At 34.5% G+C, this 19,425-nt stretch overlaps 1 protein-coding gene and 1 pseudogene across 12 annotated transcripts in view; both read right to left on the reverse strand.

Moving 5' to 3' along the window:
• PCDH15 (protocadherin related 15) overlaps positions 1-19,425 on the reverse strand; it is a 1,888,416-nt gene that overhangs the window by 635,907 nt on the left and 1,233,084 nt on the right. The gene's annotated exons all lie outside the window — the stretch shown is intronic.
• LOC115900558 lies at positions 14,315-14,405 on the reverse strand (annotated as a pseudogene).

Genomic DNA, 19,425 nt, shown 5'->3' on the forward strand with positions numbered 1-19,425 from the left:
ACAACTGGCCATGTTTAACTTCATCTTGAAGCTCTTGAGGACACCTATCAAACTTTCCCCAGACTTTCTCATCATGTATGGTTCCATTGCAGGATGGGTGCAATGCTGAGTGCCAGCACGAACGGGATATCCCATTCTTTCCTTCTCGAAATTGCCCCCCGTCTTTTTGAGCTCTCTTCCTATTTGGAAGGAGAACTAAAGCAAGTTTAGTAGAGAAAATAATTGAAAGCACTCTCACTTAGGCAACTAAGTGAGAGTCTATATAATTCTTAGAATGCCTAGTCCTGTCTTTACATAAGAGTACAGGTAATTGAGGTCAATGAAGGTTGGAGAGTCACAGAACTTGTCTGGCTACATTTTATTAAATCCTGCAGAGACTTAACTATTCTTCTATAATTTAGGGATACTCATCATTTAATAGGGAATAAACAAAAATCTGAGATATAAGGAAATTCTATATCCATTCTATATATGTATAAATTATATATAGAAAAATAGTTTAGAAGAGGAGTTAATATCAATGTAAAAATAAGAATTTTAAAGCTGCGAATAATACATAGCATAAATATGTATAAGGATTCAGCAAAATGTTAGCTGACACAGGGGGCTAAATAAACTTGAAGTTTAAGAAAGATGAGAACAGAACCCAATATGCATAAATCTGGGGACAAAATTTGATATTGCTGCTAATAAAAAAAGGGAGGACATCATATTGCGAGGTTTCATTAATAAAAAGTAACAAATTATGAGAACAAATAGTCTTCTTATAGTTTATCTGGTGAAGCATTTTAATGAGGCGTAGCTGTCTGTTCCATTACCAAAAGGGTTTTCTTATGTGTGTTCTGGTAGATTTTCATACGGCTACACTGAAAGATATTCCCAAATGTCTGGCTAATAATTCTATTTATAGGCAACTGTTCTGAGGATTTAAAGTAAGGAGAATGAGGTTCATTTGGAAGCAGTGGGGAAAAAAAATAGTAATGCTGGGCTTTGAATTTTATGGATGCTATAGTTGTCATTTTGCATTTAAATAAGTGTTTTAAATGCCATGTTTTGTAGCTATTGCAGTTACTGTCCTCATCTTTTTGCCCAGCAAAAAACCCATTAAGTTATTCACTGAGATTGATTCTAGATTTTTCATAAAATTAATAACTTTGCTACCGGTTTCTCAAAAATGAGTAGAAATGCCTTTTAATGCAAATGCCAGTTTTTGATACAGTGAAAGTATTCTGTCTGTAGTGACTATTTGAACTTTTATGGGCAACTGGACATTGAGAGATTTAGCATATGAACTATGAATAGATTTATCCTTAGATTATCTAATACATGTTTTCCATCCTGCAACATAAAACCTGATCTCTTTTTAAAGTCTTGGTTGTTCTGAAAACTGAAATGAAATTATACTAAATGGTATTTTGACTGGGGAGAAAAAAAAAAAAAAAACTTCACGTTATTTAAGAGAATGGATGCTGGCAATTGACTGTCTACTGTTTATTCAGAGCTTCTAGATTAGTAGCCAGATGTGGCAGAAAGTTGGCTGATTTTTCATTCACAACAAAAACGATGCTGTGCTTAATGAATGGAGGTTTGTTATCCCACTAATAAGTAAAAGGAACATGAAAGCCCTTGTGTTTAACGCTTATGCAAATAAGCTATTTGCAGGTGGCTTTTGGGCAGGACGTAAAATATTTTCAAAACTGGGTCAAGTTTTTCATCCTCAAAAATTACCAACAAGAGGAAAACCTCCTAAAACCTTTATTATGCTATTTCCCAAGTAAATGAAATGACAAGTCATTTACCATTTAATAAATTACATATGAAAATTATTTTCCTTATGATTTCATCAATCAATAAATTCTAGAGGATTCTAAATATACTTATTTGGCACATTTTTTAATGTGGTATCAAATTTTGTGGATATTCTTTTAGAGAATCAATTTCTTCAAATGGCTTTGAACATTTAATGTAAAATGCCCTTCTTGAACCATACATGTTTATTAAAAAATATTTTATAGGCCGGGCGCGGTGGCTCAAGCCTGTAATCCCAGCACTTTGGGAGGCCGAGACGGGTGGATCACGAGGTCAGGAGATCGAGACCATCCTGGCTAACATGGTGAAACCCCGTCTCTACTAAAAATACAAAAAACTAGCCGGGCGAGGTGGCGGGCGCCTGTAGTCCCAGCTACTTCGGAGGCTGAGGCAGGAGAATGGCGTAAACCCAGGAGGCGGAGCTTGCAGTGAGCTGAGGTCCGGCCACTGCACTCCAGCCCTGGCGACAGAGCAAGACTCCGTCTCAAAAAAAAAAAAAAAAAAAAAAAATATATATATATATATATATTTTATATAGATTATCCATTACAAAACAATTTTATATATATGTAAGCATTTTTTATAACTGCTCACTATTTTCATCCATATTTATTAAACAATACAAATATTACACGTTGTAAAAATAAAGGCCTACTCTAATATTACTGTATGTCAGAAGTAAAATAATTCAGAAAAGTCTATATTAAAAGACAAGATAAAACAAAACAGAAAATGATGAGAATCACAAAACCATTGTCAAATTTTCAGCTGTGACATTGACTCTCCATGTGGCCTTAGGTATCTTACTCTCTTATTTTAACCTGTTTGATGACTGTAAAAATAATTTGCTACTAAGAAGTCCTCTTGCTTTAGTAGCTGTGTCTATAGAATTAAGAACATAATTCACAAAAAGTGTTTGAGTCTTCCTGAAAACCCTTTAAAACATCAATTAATCATTGAACAATACACAATCGCCTGATCATTTGCTAAGAGGGGGTTGCAGTCTCATCTCTGTTCACTCTGTCCTTTCTGAGACTCATATAGGTATGAGAGCTAGAAAAATATTAATGTTTAGTAATTCAAATTTTCTCATTCATGAATCACTTCAGCAGTGCAAAGAATACTTTGTAATTTCAAAAGGTGTTTTTATTAATATACTTCTACTATTCTACCCCAATCAACAGCAAATTTACCTAAATCATGAGACTGCTGGAATTACTAATTTTTAGAAATAAAAGACATAAGAACCACTATTAAACCCTATGAATCCTTTATCTACAATGAGAATGTCCATGAGTCAGCTCTTCTGACCCTCTGGCCAGTGTTCTGGAGCTACTGATCTGCAAGTTTCTAACTGAACTCTAGCTTGGTATGTGAGAGCAGCCTTGGGTAAACCAGTGGAGCGACATTTAAGTCTTGACGTTGCCGTTAATGATTCACCACCTGTTGCAAGTTCAATAAGTCATTCACACACCAAATTGTTTCCACAGAATTCGTTGAGATAAACTAAGTTAGAAAGATTGGGTGTCAATAAATGTTTGCTAAATCAGAATTGTTAATGATAGAAATCCGTATCTTTACAAAGTTGAGAAATCTTGTCTTCTTAATGTGTATTTATTGACTTCCCAGGATATGTCTTAGTGAGGAAACATAACTTCTGTCATGAATTATGAGAGTGATAAGGAATAATAAACCACAGTGATTGAGAGACAGGGAAAGGCAAGGGGACCTAGAGACACAGTAACAGAAGATTGACTAACGAAATAAACTTGAGAAAAGAGAGCACAGAGGAGGTTCAAGAGATGAAACCATATATTCCTCTCTATCTGCTCCCACCATCAAGGGAATTAATAGCATATTTTATAATGGATCCCTGATAAATATTAGTGTATAATTAAAAATCTATTAAAATGACTATTTCTTAGGGTACAGAAAAATATTAAAACAAGTAAAGTTGCCATAGGATGGAATATTATATTTTCTTGCATGTCTACTTCAAGGCTGAATCCTAATGGTCGTGTATGTAGGTAAATTATTCTTCTTACAGCAACTTCTGGGACTTGGTATTTGGTGGGGTATAAAAGGCAAGAGGTGCAGTGAGGGTAAAGTGTAAGTACTTTGATCTTGAGCCTTGACTATATTGGACTTGGGATCTCAGAAATCTTGGGTATAAACAGTGGATTAAATCCATAAATTCATAAAGTATTGGTTACGTAACAGGTAGAAACTATGTGCTACTTTTGGAGGGATAGTCTTCTTTTCTTAAAAAACAAAAGGCCTTAAAGGTTTTATATATATATATAAAGTCTTTTTTATTATAAAAACACTATTTTGTTTTTTAAAATGAAACAATCTGCACATATACAACTCCTCTCTGAAGAAAGGCAATTATTTACATAATTATGCAGAAATTCCTATAATTATGTAAATAATTGCCTTTCTTCAGAGTGGAGTTGTATATGTGCAGATTGCTTCATTTTAAGAAAAAAAATATTTATTTATTTGATTAACTGAAGTTCTGGATGCTTAAAACATGATTAAAATACACAGATCTACTATCTGTCTGCACGAAGTGTAAATGTCTTGTAAGAAAATCAAGTAATAAAGACTACAACATGTATTATTTAACTGTAACTACAGTGGGTAGTAAGAAGGTAAAGCCCAGTGTGTTGGCTTTCTGTAGTTAAAAAATCCAACTTGTGGTTAGGAAATACCATTACTTATTATATCTAAATTCATCAAGTTGAATCCTGTAAAAGGTTTCCTGTTATCCACTCATCTTCCAACTTCTGAAGTGTTCTTTAAATTACAAAGAAGAAACCTAGACACCACATTTTCTAGGATCTCAGTACAACAGAGCTCCAGGTGAAATTATGCTAAATAAGGCCATGAGTGTAAGATGTGGATGGCATAAAGAAGAGGTTTAGAGCGTTTTTCTGGTGACCTCCTGTTTAAGTTTGACAAGCATCTGAAATCATTGTTAGCAACTTTTCCATAATTATTGCATTTGCTGCCTTTGTGAAAATAGCAGCATTTTTTTTCCTTTTTTTGCCTATGCATACCATCTAATCAGGAGATAAGTCTCTTTCTTAGTCCCTATATTAAATATCTTTTTATATGAAATACATAGATTGGGATCTCTTTCGGACCTGTTCCTCTCTGATATATTCTTCAACTCTACGATGAGTTCATACTCATCTTCTGAAGACCCTTGGAAATGGGAATTTTTTTTTCATATTAGATGTTGGTAGATAGAGGCCCATCCTTTAATAAACATCTATGTGCCAGAAAATATACTAGGCATTTAGATATAGTATTCAAGTAACTCACACAAACGTATCAACAACACGACAAAATATCTGTATAAAATAATACTTATTAGATCCCTTATATGGAAACAGATCCACAGAGGAAGTTATACTAGCACCTGTAAATAGAGGATCCAATAATTAAACATTCATCTGTTGGACTGACTACAAGCTCTTTCTTTTTCATAAAATGTCAATTTATCTCCTGCTTCTAATTTTCTTATCAAAATTTATCATCTATTGTCATTGGGTCTATGGGTGGGTAATGACTCCTTGGCTTCTATTTTGTTCTAGTGGATTACTGTCTTCTTTATTTTTGTTCTAGTGTTTACTGAGAGTCCTAATTAATTAACCTGGCTGCTCTCACTTACATCAGCTCACCATTGTTTCTTCTCCCAGCTCATAATTTCTGTAACAGAGCTCTAAGCAATGATAAAGTTCTGCTATATGCTGCCAGCCTCTCGAAATCCAAGTGCCTCTTGCAGGCCAAGTTTACATGCACATGTTTAAAATCTTATTGAATCTACATACACAGTCTTCACATGTCTTCCTCCTTGAAATAATAGCATTGTGAGAAGAAAAAAAAATCTTCAGTCTTTTTAAAACTAATTCAAGATGTCTAGGCAATACGATAACACTCTGCAACAAACAAGAAGTAGGGGAATATTTACCTGGTATTTCTGTCCCTCATTATCATTCTCACTCATTATAAAATTGGTATCTGAAAAAAATCTTGCTATAAAAACAAAAAGTAATGTATAGAGAGTATAAACAAAAAGTTTGCTTCACATCATAACCATTACCCGTCCCATTGCCAAAGGGAAGATTGTACACTACATGATTCTGGGAAGCAGCATTCACATAGACTATAGGGTACATGGCACATGCAAGAGTCCCCATAGTATTACCCTCCTTTTGCTCTTTGTAGTCACACTCACAGATGATCCATACTCCCTGACCTGGAGTAGCCAGATAAAGAATTGCATCAATTTATTATCATTCTTTCCAGACCATTTTCTAGGTATTCCCACTATATATTCCTTCAAAGAGAAATATTTTATTCATAAATCACATCTCACTGTATACATTTTCTTCTGAAATCTGAGTATTTTAATTTCATCCAGTTTCAACTCTGGGAGTACCTGGCAGACTGACCTATCTTTAATCTAAAACACTCATAAACTGGCACAGAAGCTTGTCATATCATTACATGTTTATCCATTGCTCTAAATTACTTATACAGTTTTCCCTGAAACATCTATTAATATTACAGTTATTCAAGATGACTGTGAGCTTACTATTTGCCAGTGATGGCACGAGCACCTTGGTCTATCTAGCCTAGTACCTGGCATTTAATAGGACCATTCTATTTATTTTCCTAAACTCTGGCAGCAAGATAGGTTCTAAGCATATTTTTTTATCAGAACAATCGTCCATCTTTAACTACATGTGAGGAAAGTACTTTCTTATATTGTACTACACATTTTTATATGGCCACAGAAATCCTTACTTAATCTGACAAAATTAAGATAGATTTCTTTCTCCTAAGGTCAACAAAAAAATCATTCTCTACTGTTTCCATGGAGATGTTTCTCCTTTTCTCAATTGCCAATTGTCTACTGTGTGTTCTGGGTTCCATCTTTTCATATGTCATGACGATTCTCACCCCAGCATTCTGTTTCTCTGAATCAAAGCCCTTGACTTTTCACTTCTCAATTGTTTTGCTTGTAATTTTTTTCTTTTCTTTAGTTTTTATTCATAAATGCTATGAAAGTGTATGTAAAAATTTACCCATCTTTTATTTTGTATTTGTTTTCATATTTTATTCACATACCAAACTATACAGGAAATGAATAGAAGCAGATCTTTCTTAGTAGGAGGTAGAAGTAAAATTTTGTTGAGAATAAAAACAGAAAAAAAGAGAATCCAATTCCGTATCACCAGTTTGCTCCTGAATGTCCAGTAAGTTTCCACTTATGAGCTTGCTACTGTACACAACACAAGAGCTTTTAAAAAATTGTCGGCCGGGCGCGGTGGCTCAAGCCTGTAATCCCAGCACTTTGGGAGGCCTAGACGGGCAGATCACGAGGTCAGGAGATCGAGACCATCCTGGCTAACACGGTGAAACCCTGTCTCTACTAAAAAATACAAAAAACTAGCCGGGCGAGGTGGCGGGCGCCTGTAATCCCAGCTACTTGGGAGGCTGAGGCAGGAGAATGGCGTAAACCCCGGAGGTGGAGCTTGCAGTGAGCTGAGATCGCGCCACTGCACTCCAGCCTGGGCGACAGAGCGAGACTCCGTCTCAAAAAACAAACAAACAAACAAAAATTGTCCAAATGATAGTGGTTAAGAGTGTACTTTAGGCTAGGTTACTTTAAAAAATATATGTCATCATCACTTTTGCCATCAAAAGTTAATTTGATGTATCATAATTGTTAAAGTTGAGTAGGATTAAGGATTCTTCTCATTCTGTGGTTTCCTTATAAACACAGTTTCTAATAAATGTCTAATTTTTTTCTGTGAAATTAAATCATTAGATATTGCTGAATGTCTGTATATTTCTTACTTTTCTAGAATCTAATTTTTAAATATTTTCTTAGATTTTTCCTTCACCAAAGTCTTAAAACCCATGCAGCTGGTGTCTATTATTTAAATTCTGTGAAGTATTTTATTTGACTTTGTGTTTTTAGTCTTTTCACAGAAATCCTTTTATTGTTATCTTCTTTTCCAAAAGCACTTATTTCATATCTCTTTTCCATATGTATCTTCATTAACAGGTTGCATTTCAGTTTCTTTAGTGCTTTTTTAGATGATAATATATTTTACTACATCTGCCTTCACAGCACTGTATATGCTCTGATGATCAGGTCTCTCATTTTCTTTTTTTAAATTCTCGTCCCTTTTGGGACTCATGACAAAGTAAAAGGCAGATTATTTTTCTCATCTGGCTTAAAATTAAAAAGGCTTCATATGTTTCTCCTTTGATTCTTAGGCCCAGCATTTCCAAAAACAAATGAGTACACAAAACATTAGTTGTAATGATACTTCAAAAAGTTCAAATACTAGTTTTTGGCTGCTTTATGTCTATATTTTTCATCTGGAAAAATTTTCTGTTATGAAGTGTTGAACTATTCACTATATGTTAACATTTTCCAAATAAAGTTTCCAAACTGATATTTAACTACATTCTCTTATATTCAAACATAGTCTGAACTATTGTCTGTTGTGTCTCTAGGTCAATATTTATAAAACTAGATTGTTCATGTAATTTTTTTCCTTTGCTAATTTTCAAGATCATATCAAAAATACCACTGTTGATTCCGTTTTTTATGTTTCATTCTTTGAAACTGTATTGACCTTTTTCCTCTTCTTTCTTCATCATTTCCTGTTATCTCATCTTTGTGAGTCTTCCTATTAATTTTTTTTCTTTTTGAATTATTTGTTAATTGACAAATAAATTGTATATATTTAAGGTGTACCACATGATGTCTTAAAGTATACATATATTGTGCAATGGCTAAATCAAGCTATTTAACATATGCATATTTAATATATGCATTACCTTGTAACTGGGTCCCTTTAGATTTCAGTACCTTAGTATTTTTAGTGACTGAGATAAAAAAAAAAAAACAAAACAACGAAGTAGGATTAGGCTCTTGCTTGCTTGCACTGAAGCCAACATCCCTTGTTCTCACAATACAACTGCAAACTGCTGTTGTACTGTTTCTTTGTCAAGCAAGAGAAGATAACTTCAAGGTAACAAAAAACATATGCAGAAGGAATGAATTGCCTAAAAGGATGTTGCAACTAACTGCTGAGGCCCAGAAGTCTGGTTGCTCAGGATGTTATCAGAGATGAAAGAAACACAAACTTTCCCATTTGTTCCCTAAAACTCCCGCTCTTACTCTCTAGCTGCAAAAAAAAAAAAAAAAAAAAAAAAAAACCTCTCTGCTTTGTCTTATTGTTAAGACTTATCTGAGAGATCTTGCCCCGTTCTCACTTTGGCCAAATGGAATACACTTTTATCTATCGCCAGACGTTGCTGTGTCAGTGTTTGGTTTCAACTGAGCATCAGGTACATGAGCTTGAATATGGGCCTTTACAACATCTTCACCTACTTACTATTTTGTCTCTGTGTGTGGTGAGAATACTTAAAATCTACTCTATTGGCAATTTTCAAATGTAAATGTATTGTTATCCACTGTGTCACCATGATGTGCAATCAATTTTTCGAACTTATCCCTCCTGGCTAAGTAGAATTTTGTGTCTTTTGACTAACATCTCTTCAATTTCCCCATGCCCTAGCTTCTGATGACTACCAATTAACTCTCTGTATCTATGAGTTTTACTTATTTAAACTCTACATATAAGTGAGATTATGTCATGTTGGCTTTTAAGTGCCTGGCTCTTGACATAAAGTCTACCAGGTTCATACGTGTTGCTGCACATGACAAGATTTCTTTCCTTTTTAAGGTCCATTAACCTTTTATAGATCTGTTACTGAGACAATCCAAACTTATTGGACAATTATATGTTATTTGAATAAATTGAAACATAACAGCTTATAAAGGGTCAAATGGTAGTAACAACCTAAGAAATAGCTTTGGAATATTATTTCTTAGCTTAAAAGATGAAGATAATATTGGTCAGAGTCTTCTAGGCTTGAATTCTGGGCTACTTAGAGTTTATCAAGTAAATTGTAAAAGGATAGCCAATCAATATTTCACATGAATTTCTGTATGAATTTCGATTTGACAAGAAAGACTGTAAACAAAACCACTATTATCTGTAAACTACCTAATGTGGAAAGAAATATCCTTAAATAAAATCTTGAAAAAGCATATTACTCAATTTTTTTCCTACAGATATCCCATATATTGTAACTAATTATAATATTTAATCGAATACAAAATCTTTCTTAAGAAAATATTTTATTCAGTTTTAGAATGTTAAAGTTTCTCCACTCTAATATATACAGAACTTCTCTAACCTTTAAAAATACTGCTTCACTTATTACTCATGATAATTGGGCCACATATATAATTAAAACATACCATTTATTATTTCCCCGTGTAAAAGGGCATTTAGTTCCCCAACTTAATTTCAAACTGTAATTTTAAACAAATTATAAAGTGTTTTGAAACATTAATGTGGTTAATTGTCTTATCTATTGTCTGTGTTCATCAGGGGCTGTGACATGCACAAAGGAAAGTAATCAGAGGAAAGAAGAGAAGCAGCTAAGTTCAAGGGAATTCATTAATCACGCCTTAGATGACTGAGCGTTTTATTATTTTCCCAAGTAAGCTGAGGCTGACAGTATCATGAATCGTTTACATACCAGTATTCAAACGTTCTGTTTTTAAATTGGGAAGGGTAAGTTTTAGAATAGAATAATGAAATTCCCTCCATTTCCTCCTAGTGTACATACTTAAGAAGAACCTAATGGAAACATGAGGTTCTAAGGTCCATGCTGGAAACAATAATCAGAACTGTAGAAATTCTCTTATGGAAAACATTAATAAGAGGAAATTCTAGCAATAGAATTCATTGTTAAAACTGTAAGTTACAACAATATTGCCTCTGCATGCTGACTGTAATCCTCTGTAATCTTCAAAGGCAAACAGGGACAGTAATAATCTTTTCATGTACTCTTAACTTTCTTCTCTGAAAGGCTAGAAAATGTCTTATATATAGCACACATACTGTCATTTAATCAAACCCAGTTTCTATTTTTCTTCATTCTAGATGAATGGATGCTAAGTCTTTCGGGCACAATGTGAATTTCCTAAGTGTCTGTAGACTACATCTCCTATTTTTACTTCTCGAAGTTTCTCTCAAGGTGTGATAGTTTCACTCTATTGATACTGTTAACTGCCAACCACTTTGAAGGCCTCCTCCTCCCCTTTTGTTCTTTTCCCGCACATGTAGGCAAGCAGTAAGAAAACTCAGAGTCTCTCTCCCTTGGCTATGGCAGGGAAGTTCAAACCATTTAAATCCTCACCTATTGGAGCTGAGGGTAAGGGACTCACTTGGATCCAACCCTTAACCCCATTAAATACCAGAACTCCACTGCCTCTTCCTTAGGTTTTACTTCTCACTGAACCTGAAGGCTTTTTGTTGTGGATTATTTTGCTCTTTAGTAGGTAATAATACCATGTAAGTAATACATTCGTTTCATTTCCTTTCGGTGTTGATATCCATAAATTACTAGGGGCAGGAATGGTGTAGAGTTGCCTAGTATTCACCAAATAAAGTAAAAACAACACACACACACACTGAGAGAAAAATCTAGAGAAACATTTCCACGTTGCCACACACAGTTTTCTTGCTTGCTCCTGATAAATATAACTTTCTCTATCCATGAGTTCAATTAACAACTTTGGATAGGAAATATTCATAAGGAAAAATGGATGACTGCATGAAAGGAGAGTGTTCTACCTGACTTTATTCACTAATCAGAATATGCCTCAAAACTGGGTAGCAAAAAATGAGCTGTGGGTTTTGAGAAAGATTCCAATAACAAGAAAAATGTACAAACATTTTTATTGTTGTTTATCCCTAAGCAATACAGCATAACAATTTACACAGCATTTACATTGTATTAAGTGTTACGAGTAATCTAAAAAGGATTTAAAATACATGAGAGAATATAAGTAGATTATATGCAAATACTAGGCCATTTTATTAAAGGATTTGAGCATCTGCATTTTGGTATCTGTTGGGGGATGGGAGGTGGGGCGGCAGGTCCTGGAATCCAACCCCTATGGATACTGAGAGACAAACATACATAGAAGCTACAAAAGTGAATTACTTATTTTACCTCTTGCTGTTGACTTAAGGAAAACTATGCACTCTATCATCAGTATAGAGAGTTCTTGAAAAGCCTAGATCCTCCCAAGGTTTGAATAGGTGTTGAAAATAGTGAGATGTAGTGATAGCTCAAATAGAGAAAAGAGAAGCAAACCTCTAGGGAAAACCATTTCCCCTTTTAGAAGCAAGTTTGAAGTGGCAGATGACTATTCCTTTTTCTACTGAAAATATTTTCTTGGGCTTCCTGTCAAGTAATGTGAGTTGCAAAAGACATTGAAGATTGGACCAACTAATGAAATGGAATCAGGACATGGTTTCATAAAATAAGAGTGTTTTTTTTTTTTGTAATTTATTTACAGTTTCTTCCTTTTTTTGTTTATTTTTTTAACTTATTTATATTCCAAATAAGGTTTGTCATTTAACTAAACTTTTTATTTTGCCCCACATATCATTCCTATGGCTTCTTAGATTTAACAGGATAATAACATTTCTAAAGCAGACTGGTCTATGGCTTCCTTAAATTAATACTGCCTCTTCTCTTACCAAAGTTACTAAAGACAAATATAAATAATCATGACCAACATATAAAGATATGAATGAGATTTACAGAGAATAACTTTACTCAGTTATATAGGGTTACCCATAAACAAAGGGAATTTACTAGCTTCAATTGAAAAACAAATCTCATGGCATCTGTGATATTTACTTCTGTCATCTCCACATTCAAAGGAAAACAAACACAGATTATCCACATATTTAATCACTTTTTATTTTACAAATGCTCTGTAAACAAAATGCTTCTCACACCTATTCAGTACAATTAAAACATAATAACATAGCTTTGCCAAAAGGTGTATTCCAAAGTTATCAGTTAGATTTATTAACTGATAAAGATGCGCAATTAAATGTGAATGTTTCCTTTAGTGAATATACAGAATTGTCTCAAAGTTAAATTATTCAAAACATATCTAAACTCACCTAACTCAAAAATGTAGAATTCTTATACTCAATATCTGCACATTCTCACATACAAAATATAATCTAAATATTATTTTTAACAATGTAAAAATTTGTTTCTCTCTTTGTTATTGCCAAGATTCCATTGACTGTTGAAATATAAAAAAAAAAAAAACAGCATTAAATCAGGTGTGATCAAATCATCTTTTTCTGTTTATCTCCACTACTGGCATTTATTGGCACTTGGAAACTATTTATAAACTCATATTCTTATTGCTAACATCAATTATTATGCAAATACTTGAAATTTTTACTGACTTCATAAATAATGCATGAAAGTCTATAGACTTCAACTAGTGAGCATTATCTTTTGTGGTTTATAAATACAGAATACAGAATAAGGTATAGTTTGGATGAGTCTGAACAACAGATGTTTCTGCTTTATGAATTCTGGTCAAATCATTTGGAAAGGGTTTTATTTATACAATAAGCATCTGCGTTTTGGAAAGTTAAACTAAAAATTATTTTGTCATTTTCTCTAATAGCTTGGGACCTACATAAATCTATTAAGTAGACCATAAATAGAACTGAAGGTGATAGTAGAGGTGTTTAAAATAAGTTTGGATAGTTTTTACACATGTAAATCTATAACATACCTTTACCAAAATCTAATATTTAAGAAGAATTAATGGAAATTATACAGTTATTCCAACTCTAAAGTTTTATGACACAAATATATTATTTAGATAGTATATTCACATTAATTTTGTTTAAAAATCTCCATTATGCTTTAGAGAGGATTTCAATGAGAATATGTATACCCCATCACATTTTATCAAGCTGAAAACTGATTACGGAACTTTTTGTAGGTACAGAGCAAGTTTAATCCATTTAACTCATGCCAGACTTCAGGTATTTATGAATAACTATCAAGTATTCCTTTAATAATTTTTCTTTACAGGCTAGTCCTTACTTCCTTCAAGTAATTGTTAATTTGCTTGATGCCAGGAGCTCTAAATTATGTAGAACTCATTTTGATAATTTCCATTATAATATATGTTTCGTACAAAAATTTGCTTCCTCAACACCCACAGTTCAGTTTTTGCTGCCCAGTTTTGATGCATATTCTGATTAGTGAACAAAATCATGCAGAAAACTCTTTTATTAAAAATAACCAAAACATAGTTGGGAGGGGGTGGTTAGGGCATATATTTTTGACCTTTGTTTATCTCTTAGCCAATACTAAGTATTTTCACATATAATCCTATGAAATGTTTCTCCATGTTACACTTGAATACTCAAAGTTTTGAGGTTATATATAGAATTTCACAATTGTCTTTTTATTTCTCTATTCAAATTCTACCACTTAGACACTGGCTTTCTCTGTTTCTTCTGTGATAGTTGATAGAATTTTACCTATATTTGCCCCAATAAATGAATTATCCAGCTATATTTTGCAGGGGTCCTGCTAATCTTCTTGTATTGTTCCAATTTTAGTATATGTGCTGCCAAAGCAAGCGCCAGCTATTTCTGAAGAACTGATATGTACTACTAAGAACACAAGATAAAGAGAATCCTAGGAATAAAGTTGGTAAGCCATTTTTTTTTTTTTTAATTCTGTTTCCTATCCTTTCCTTGTCCTTCTTGTCTTCCATTTTAGAGCTGATTCACAGGATTCCTTCAAACACTTCTTGGATAGGTCTTTCTGGAGTCCCTTCAAAAGTTCCTGTTTATAGATGCACATGAGATATGAGAGGGCCAGAATTCTTCATGAGTCCAACTCTTTTGTTGGAACTCAAGAAAAGAGACTAGATTAGAGAGTAGAACTAGATTTTTTGAGTCATGTTTTAATAATGACTACTCCGCATGTACACATTTAGATGCTGTCCCCAGTTGAAGAGTTCTGCCCACTGTCAAAATTCATGTCCACCTGGAACCTCAGAATGTGAGCTTATTTGGAAATAAGATTTTGCAGACGTAGTTAGTTAAGATGAGGTCATACTGGAGTAGGGTGGGCCATAAATCCAATCACCAGTGTCTTTATAAGAAAGGGAAATTCAGGCACGGAGACACAGAAGCACACAAAGAAGAAGGTCATGCAAAGAAGGAGGCAGAGATAGGAAGAAAGCAGCTACAAACCAACCAGAAGAAGGATTTCTGAGAGCCCTCAGAAGACTCAGAAGACTGGAAGAGGCAAGGAAAGTTCCTTCCCTAGAGCCCTCAGAGGAAGCTCCGCCCTCAGTGGAAGCACCTTCTAACCTCCAGAACTATGAAAGAATACATATCTGTTATTTTTAAGCCGGCAGGTTTGAGGTAATTTGCTACGGCAGCTCTAGAAAACAAACATACACAGGATTCTTCTTTTGAATAGGTCTGAAGGAGATGTATATATACAGATTTATATATTTATAAACATATAACAGATTTACATATTTATAAATATAAAACAGATTTACATAATTTTATAAACATAAAATAGATTTACATAGTTTTGTAAATATAAGCTTAATTTTTATTTACTAAATTTCTTCTATAGGCTCTCAATTAATAAGGCAAATACACAATGACCAAACAGAATAATAATTGTCCTTTATTATTGTAAAATAATAATACTGCTTTTTACTTATAGATTATAAAGAATTACTGTGGGCAATTTAAAGGCTTTTCAAAAATGGTTTAAAACTAAATCTATAGTATTCAAACATTATTATAGGACATTTCTTTTTTGAAATTATTTATCCTATTATAGTTTATATACAATATCCAATTTTATATTTCTACTTTAATATATTCAGCATTTAGTTCTGGACTTAAGATTATTGAACCATAGCCATTTATTTCAATTTCATATTTTGTCTTCAAGTAGAAAATCCAAAATTTTGTTTAAAATTTGGAATTCTCAAATTCTTAAACGTGAACTGAGAAGAAACATAGTATGGCAACATTTTAAAATGTTTAGTAAAGTTAATGCATCACATGTAATATATCCAGAATCGTATTCAACTGATATTTAATAAATATATCTGTGGATTATTCCTTTGAAGTAATATTTTAAGCATACACATGCATGGAGATACAGGTACATACATGGTTCAATATGGTGTTTTATTCCTTGCCTATAATTACATGGCTAAAAAGAATGCATATTTATGCTGAAATGAAACCATTTTGCTTTCTAAAAAGAAACTCAGACACACATTTCTAAGTGCAATGGCAGCAAATACTAACACATTTACATACATTATTTTGTCTTTTGACCTTTTCAAACAACATCATGCAAGCATATGTAGGTTACATTTGATCAGTTTTCAGATGTTTTGGCAGGTCTTGAGAAATCTTGTTTTATATCTTTGATAAAGTTTGACTGTGTCCCTACCCATACATCATCTTGATTTGTAATTCCCATAATCCCCATGTGCTGTGGGAGGGATCAAGTGGGAGGTAGTTTAATCATGGGGGCGATAACTCTCCTGCTGTTCTTGTGATAGTGAATTAGTTCTCACAAGATAATCATTGTTTCATAAGGGGTTTTTCCCTTTTTGCTCAGCACTTTTCCTTCCTGCTGCCATGTTTAGAAGAATGTGTTTACTTCCCCTTCCAATATGATTGTAAGTTTCCTGAGGCCTCTCCAGCCCTGTGGAACTGTGAGTTAATTAAACCTCTTTTCTTTATAGATTACCAAGTGTCAGGTATTTCTTTATAGCAGCATGAGAATGGACTAATACAGAAAACTGGTAGTGCAGAGAGTGGGGCGCTGCTGTAAAGATACCCCAAAATGTGGAAACAACATTGGAACTGGGTAACAGGCAGAGGATGGAAAAGTTTGGGGGGCTTCGAAGAAAACAGGAAGATTTGGGAAAGTTTAGAATTTCCTAGAGATTTGTTGAATGGTTTTGACCAAAATTCTTAAGGTGATATGGACAATTAAGTCAAGGCTGAGGTCTTGATGGAGATAAGGAATTTGTTGGGAATTGGAGTATAGGTCATTCTTGCTATGGAGGGAGACTGGAAGCATTTTTCCCTGCAGAACTTTGAACTTGAGGGAGATGATTTAGGGTATCTGGCAGAAAAAAATTTTAAGTGCCAAAGCATTCAAGAGGAAGCAGAGCATAAAAGATTTGAAAATTTGCAGCCTGATGATGTGAGAGAAAAGAAAACCTCATTTTCTGGGGTGAAATTCAAGTCAATAGGGAAAATGTCTTGAGGACATGTCAGAGACCTTTACAACAGCCCCTCCCATCATAGGCCTGAAGCCCTAGGAGGGAAAAATGGTTTTGTGCCCCTCTTCCCACAACCTATGCAGCCTCAGGACATGGTGCCCTGTTTCCCAGCTGCTTCAGCTCCAGCCACGGCTAAAAGGGGTCAGTGTACAGCTCAGGCTGTTGCTTCAGCGGGTATGAGCCCTAAACCTTGGCAGCTTCCACATGGTATTGGGCCTACAGGTACACAGAAGTCAAGAAAAGAGCTTTGTGAACCTCTGTCTAGATTTTAGAGGATGTATGGAAATGCCTGGATATCCAGGCACGAGTTTGCTATGGGGGCAGAGCCTTCATGTAGGGCCTCTCCTGAGGAAATGCGGAAAGGAAATGTGGGGTTGGTGCCCCCACACAGCACTGTCTGGTGGAGCAGTGAGAAGACAGCCACCATCCTCCAGACCCCACAATGGTAGATCCATCCACAGCTTGCACTGTGCACTTGGAAAAGCCACAGACACTGAATGTCAGCCTGTGAAAGCAGCTGAAGGGGGACCATACCCCGCAAAGCCACAGAAGCAGAGCTGCCCAAGGCTGTGGCAGCTCATCTCTTGGAATGGCATAACTTAGATATGAGACATGGAGTCAAAGGAGATCATTTTGCAACTTTAAAGTTTAATGACTGCCCTATTGGATTTTGTACTTGAATGGGGCCTGAAGCCCCTTTGTGTTGGCCAATTACCCCTGTTTGGAATGGGTATATTTAACCAATGACTGTATCACCATTGTATCTAGGATGTAATTAACTTACTTTTGATTTTACAGGTTTGTAGGCAGAAGGAACTTGCCTTGTCTCGGATGAGACTTTGACTTGAACTTTCAAGTACATGCTGGAATGAGTTAAAACTTTGGGGAACTGTGGGAAGGTCATGATTGTTTTTTGAAATGTGAGGACATGAGATTTGGGAGGGACCGGGGTAGAATGATACAGTATGGCTGTGTCCCCACCCAAATCTCATCTTGAATTGTAGTTCTCATAATCTTCACATGTCATGGGAGGGACCCAGTCAGAGGTTATTTAATCGTCGGGTTGGTTACCCTCATACTGTTCTTATGGTAGTGAGTTCTCCCTAGGTATGATGGTTTTATTAGGGACGGTTCCCCCTTAGCTCAGCACTTCTGTTTCTTGTTGCCATGTGAAGGACATGTTTACTTCCCCTTCTGACATGACTGTAAGTAAGTTTCCTGAGGCCTCCCCAGCCCTGTGGAACTGTGAGTTTATTAAACCTCTTATCTTTATAAATTACCCAGTCACAGGCATTTCTTCATAGTGGTGTGAGAATGGACTAATACAATCTTTTTCAGCTTTCATTTCTTTGTGATGCAATTCAAATTAAGGTAAGAAGAGTGTGGTAAAAATCAGCCTTGTTAAGACTTCTATAAATCATGAATTCAGCAGCTAATTCAAAGCACAATTTTGTACATGGTACAAAACTATCTATTGTAGATGACTAATTTCAACTCTATCAAAGTGACAAAAAAAGAGCCATCAACATCAGCCCTCCTCAAAAATGTGTGCACTATTTTACTAACAAACAGTAACACCTAAACAATGAGCAATATTAGGAAGACAAAAACCCATAATGTAATGTACTATTTGACAGTCAAGTACTTTAACAATGTCCTATCCTTTCTATTACCTCTGGATACTTTATTCTTTTGCTAACATCACCCCTCCTAATCTTTCACAATACATTCCTATATTGTAGCATTTCAGAATTTTCTGCCTCACAGTTGGAATGTTACCAGATATTCCTCAGTGTATGGACCACCTGCTATTGCTCTCAGCTCATGTTTGGATAAAACTGGTTTATGTAAAATTTTATTGTTTTCTTCTGGTAAATGAAAGTTAATTTGCAATATGTTTCCATGGGAAAATTCTAGGCATAAAAATCATATAATCACATCTAAAATTGCTAAACAACATTTTTAAAATACTTAAAATTTAATGATAAATCATAGTCATAAGCCCATAAAATAAAGTAATATCAAAATGAAAATTAGGAACACAAAAGTATGTGCTACAGGGAAAAATATAATCCAAAAGTTCTCAAACAGTCTACAAAGTCTATAAAATCTATGTATTGAGTTTCTACTATGCATTCAGCACTGTTTTATGACCAAACATAATAAAATATTCTTGTTTCAAGTGGAGAAGTTTAGGCTGTATATGGGATGTTGTTACCATACATCAATGGCCACTGAATAACAATAAAACTCGCATTCTGTTCTTATGAAGGCATGCTTGTAATGGCTACTGCCAAATGAGACTCTATTTTACAATAGGG

This window comes from Rhinopithecus roxellana, chromosome 11, assembly GCF_007565055.1.
Source record: "Rhinopithecus roxellana isolate Shanxi Qingling chromosome 11, ASM756505v1, whole genome shotgun sequence".
NCBI lineage: Eukaryota > Metazoa > Chordata > Mammalia > Primates > Cercopithecidae > Rhinopithecus > Rhinopithecus roxellana.